Source organism: Ptychodera flava, chromosome 18 (assembly GCF_041260155.1).
Source record: "Ptychodera flava strain L36383 chromosome 18, AS_Pfla_20210202, whole genome shotgun sequence".
NCBI classification, from domain to species: Eukaryota; Metazoa; Hemichordata; class Enteropneusta; family Ptychoderidae; genus Ptychodera; species Ptychodera flava.
Genome location: NC_091945.1, coordinates 12,405,952 through 12,412,150, shown reverse-complemented (window position 1 = coordinate 12,412,150; position 6,199 = coordinate 12,405,952).

Here is a 6,199-nt window from a genome sequence, read left to right as displayed (position 1 = left end):
CTCGTAAACTGTGATTTAAGATCTTCATATGTAATGAAAGTTTTCCGATTTAATGACAACTGTGCGCATTATATCCCATGATTCATTGCAAGCTAAATTCAATGTATTAAATCCAGTTCCCCAAGCCCACCAATGTTTTCACAGACGAATTTGAAAACTGACCTCCCACGACCATATTCAATCAAAGGCTTCTCTGTTTGGTCCATTTCTCATCACAATAAAGGGCTTGTCTTACTCTCAATTTTGATACTTGAGATCCTTTTAAATATGATGTAGGACACTCTGCTTAGAGAGTGTTTACATAAATGAAATTTGTATAACCCTCATGCAGGAAACGGGTTTCTGAGTCTCCGACAAGAGAACTGGTGAAATATTTAGCGAAATATTCCTTATCCCGTCCTACTTTGCCAATAAGCTTGACAGCTTATTGATGGAATAGATTGATTTACCATAATACATCATGATTTGATCTCGGTTGTTTCGTCATGAAATGAATAATAATTTCAGGCAATGATTGTATTCCATGCTGTACATCTACAAACTCGATAAGAATCTTTTGTGTAATTACTGGGGCTAGCTATATGTCTATTACGCCTCTTATTTGCATATTATTTCAATAAGTAGTATTGTTTTATCCAATTGTATATAAAGCATTACACTTAGAGAAAATTGATGATTGATACTCACACTTATCAAATGATACATATATACAACATACGTAATAGCTGAAAACCTGGCTGGGATAATGTATTTCTCTCCCTCCATTTTCCTCATTCCCTCTTCTCTTTGCCTTTATGTGTCGTATTTACGGCTAATCATTGCAACCTACCTATCTAACTACCACCAACCCTACTACATAATAGGCTGCAGAATGTCTAAATATCTTTTTTCTAAACATGCCCTTTGACTAGCGCATGTTACACCTTCCTTCTACGGGCCGAATATTTCGTTTTCCTAATCGTACATTCCCCCACCTTCCTTTAACTATAAACGTATCGAATACGTGTTTATCCAATTGTGTACATATCTGCAATATGTCCACGCGATTGCCTCTAGGATGGGATCACTGAGCAAGGACCATCTTTCACGTGGCAATTACACACACTGTCGGTAAATGGTGCTAAAAATATACTGACCTATCGGCTTTCTTTACAAATTTGTTGGGAGATGGCCGAAGGTTTCAGATGATTCCGACAATCTGTTAAATGGTACTCCAGATGAAAAGATCACAAACACTTGAAGCATTAGGATTAGTTTTGAAAAAAACCCGGATATTAATATATATATATATATATATATATATATATATATATATATATATATATATATATATATATATATGTATACTTTTCTCAAGAACAAATAAAAAATTCATACATTGACAAAGCTTTAAACAATTGTTTAGTTTCGTGAATTCGTAAACACGTGAAATAAACCTTTGAAATATCACATACATTCTTAAAATCTATTTCTCTGTAATTCCATACGCTCTATACAGTGTGGAAAGTGATCGGAAGTAGCGATTATACGGAGGCAACCTAGTGTAACGTTGTCTCAGGTACGCCATACTTGAAATGTATCACAAAACACTAATAATGCCAGAAAATAAATAATCCTAATTGTGTTGATTGTGAAGAAACATGCTACGAAAGATTTTTTTTTACTTCTAGACTAAAGTAAACGAGCAGCCAAGGGTATTCCTCTCGGAATGTCATATTTGTAACTTCTTACAAATTTGCAAATCTAATGGCCAGTAAAACATAATGAGTTCACGATGATTAGATTGTGGTCAGCCATTTGAATAATTATGTGAAAATCATTCAATACAAATCAAATATACCAATAATCATATAGATCCATCATACTACACTCAGTGTTTTACATTTCCTTTCATAGGCGACTAAGTCAGTATACTGGTATGTTGGCGACTAAATCAGTATACTGGTATGTTAAGAATATTAACTGACTGTGCAGACTTCTTTTAAAGAGACCAAACTGACTCTCTCTTAAGGAAACAAGGCAGTTTGGCAAGAATGATATTTTATATATTTCCACCTGTTTTGTAAGGCGTATTGAGTTAACGGGGTTTATATTCTTTCTACCTTCATACGTTGTACAGTCTTCGCAATTTTTCTACCTCTAGCCATTTCCTTGATTCTACCTCTAGCCATTTCCTTGATTTCTTTTCCTCACCAAAATGTTTCTCGTTACGTTATCATCAGATGGTTAGTAAATTTAAAACTGTGTAGTTGAAAATGTTTTCTACAACTTAGAGCGTAATAGTACACAAGCGCTGATGATCAAAATTCTTTTAGGGTGATACGAGGTTTTCTTCGCATAACGCCAAGCTAAATAAATTATTATTCGCGCAAATAATTCCTGATCAATCACCATTCAGTTGCAGATAAACCATTAATCACTGTTATACAATTCGATTTACTCGAGTGTGATATTGATGTTTTAAGAATTGAAAATGATAATCATACGAATAATAGCCATCAAAGCTGACAACAGTGACAGAAAAGCACACGTAAAAATTGGAAAACAAATTCGACGAGCTGTTCTTGAAACATCGCAAGCACAGATATGTGACCAAACCTTCATGCAAAAACAGTAGTACGACACAAGCGACTGTGTGTCCTGTAAGTAAACATAGAGGATGACAAAACGAATCATCCTGACTACATGACCTGTGAACTTGCATATAAACATAGAAGGAAGGTTTATTTTGGATCAAAACAACGCCTTTATGGGTTCAATTGCAGGTATCGGTTTTTCGAGATAGGCTTTCTATTACCATCTACGATACTCTTCTCATGTGCGCACATTACCGACACTTGAAATGTGACCTGTAATATATAAAGTGCATTCTCCTCCTCACGTGATTTGAGTTTAATAAGTCAAGGATACTCTTCCGGTCATTCTCCTCCGTGACCTTGAATTCAATTAATCATGTTTACTACTAGTGAAGATACTTTTAGAATGGCTATTAGCATATTCTTGATTGTTCTAATATCTTATGGATTTGGTCAATTTTGTTTAAATACGGGGCTGTGACAAATTTTCAGGCAGATTTTGGGGTCACTTCAGCAGTGTTTAGTTCAAGACCTTTCAAGACCTTCACACTCACGATGGATTTATTCTGTGAACTTTGCACAGACCAACCTAGAATCTGCAATCCAAAGGACATCTCACTCTTCAGTCTGTCTGACTCAATTCTGGAGCTTCGTGCCGTTCCAGCTGAGATAAGTAGCCTGTAAACTTATACAGTTTGTACTTTATCACTCAATTTAGTGATTGGTTGTAAATTAATTTTAAAGAAAATCACTGACATCGTCATTTTTATGAGGTTAAACACCTTAATTTTACAACGCAACGTTTAGAAGAATGCTAACTCTGACACCTGAAAACAGGCACGTCTACATTACCCATTAAGCACAATCAAAAACGTTTTAAACGACCATCAGCTCTTCGCAAAAATTGTCCTTTTATTCAATCTTCTTAGCTTACGAACAGATCACGGGTTGATGCAGCACCATTATTTTCCAAAGCGTACATCTGCCGCTATTTTGTTACCTTTTTCTGAACATAGTCTGAATGGGAGTTCAAAATTCCGTACGATGAAATGAATCCCAAATTGAGCTGAAGTCGAGCATATTCTTTCATCATTTTTATAGCCTTTCATAAATGTTCTCAAAATCATGGCTTGGCAGGTGACGACAGTTTTGCGGTACGCTTTGCTCATGCGCCGAATAGCACTATGCGATCTCAACAGTCTGATCTTAGACCTTGGTCAGAGGTCACAAATATTAACCCTAAAAACGATTTTACTTTTGACCACATGCCCTACCATTTTTTTCTGGGCGAGGTAATCCTGGGGAACAACTAAACTTTCAATATCTGAGTCCAACGACTGCGACTCATCAACCTACCTGAACCGAACATGCGCCCTCATAGCTTGGTCCAGCTAGTACTTTGCAGGCGAGGACTTTGATCGCACAGTGTTGGTGAAGAACGGGCTGTGAAAAGTCGAGTGAACAACGCGACATACGTTTGAACCGTAGACAAAACAGTAAGAAAAAATATTTGGGAAAACACCGTTCCTGTAAATTTGAATACCACCAGACACACATAAAATACAAAATAGTGCTTTTTTCCATAGAGTAAAACTATAGATAGTATTTAGAATACGTTCAAGCAAGTCTCGATGATGTGTAACATATAGTCATTCACGCATCCATATATTCATCATACTTGTATTCATCAATTTTTGTGAAATTTGAGGATGTTATTGATATGGCAAAATTTCTTCAATTTGAAACCTAATAGTGATGAACAGCTATTATTGATCTATGTGGAATTACAGAACATTGTATTTGTAAAACGCACCTTGAGTACATTGATATCAAGTGGAAGAGGTGTTTCAATCAAATAAACATGCACCATCTTTCTGTGCCTTTTTACCCATTGCGAAATAAACACATAGACCTTTGACACAGAGCGAGAAACCTTGGAAAATTGTTACATTTTGGCTTTTGAGCACCTATTCAAGCCGTTACACATAAAGCCGGTCAAACAACCTAACATTCCGTCATGTTCACTATCATTTGACGTTATTGAATTACGATGTGTGATGACAATAAATACATTTAATTGAAGTAGATAACATTTATCTGTTTGACCTTAAGGCCCTGTAGTTATCTGAGATTTTACTGCGAACGTCAAAATGAACCGGAGATCAACTTTGATAAGCCCCTATCAATTTCCCTCGCAATCTTCCAATATCCCTTGGAAAACACCCAGGTACTTTGGTTAGTGTTGCCGATAAACAGGCCAATAAACATACAAGACGCCTGCTGTGTTACCGCCATTCGATCTCCCTTTCCGGAAGAAACCATTTTGAAGCCCAAAGTGGTTGACAAGAAATGAAATAAAGCATGTGATTTTAATTGTAATATTAATTTCAAACTCGATTTTTCACAGAACTTGTTTTGCATTGTTACGTGCGTTGATCCTGTTATCGTGAAGTATTTCCCGTATGCAGTCATGTCACATGACATACTTTACCCAAACTTGAATAGTAAATTCCATGAGCTTGCAAAGTAAACACATGTCAGTGTGAGAGCACATGGATAGGCAATAGCAGTGTTTCAAGTACAATTTGAGTTCCACGGTAAAATTAGAAACATTCACACGGAACGACTGAGATACAGCCAGTTGGTATATATATCTAGTGACAGACAATGTCATTGTACTGAGTGAGGCCCTGATTTGACTCTCGGCCGGCCGGTGAACTTATACTCGTGGAAATGCCCAGTTCTCCGGTATTTCATTATGACATCGTTCACAGTACTGAGCATGCGATGCATTTCTGTGGTGATACTGGTTTGGGAAACGCCTGTCAACCATTTTTCTATGATGCTCTTTCTTGCCTAAAAATCCATTGTAAGGCAAATTGACGTCGACAGAGAAAAAATATTCTCACGATTTTATGAACTGGCATACACTGATTACATCAGGGTCTCTCTATACTGGCCCTAATGCAGTGCACATACTGATCGACAACCATAGATAAGACAGCAAAACTCAGCCAAAATTTCGGCGAGTCCCAAAACCCGGACCGAGACGAGTCGAGACGAGACCATAATGACCCCTCAGGCCAGGCGTTGTAAATACATTATAGGCCTATATACAACACTACAGAAAGCTTGCAGTTTATTGAGAGTGTCAAAGATTGATGCACAAAGCAAGATATGGCACAATCAACGATTGGAACAACTGAAAAAAGATTTGTTTAGGTTTTTCAACTCGAGTTCAAGGCGAGCTCGAAACATGCGAACTGCGTCGGCATTTTGGCCTAAGCGATAAGTGCCAGATTCAGATTCTACTATGATATCTAATGTGAATTCAAAATAGGTAACCTTGTATTAGAAACATACATACAGGAGATTTAAGTAATCATTTTTTAGAAATTAGATTCACCATTTATAAACACATTATAGGAAAGTAAACTGAGAGCTCATATGTTTAATTTTTTTACAGTGGCTCTGCACCATTTTTCTACCTTAACGATAGTACACTCATGTATGTTATGCCGGGATGTTATGTGTGTGGAATTTGAGGCAGCCTCAGATTAAGATTCAGATTCGGAGGGCTAAGTAACCACTGACTAGAATGTACGAAAATAAACAAGCATAAG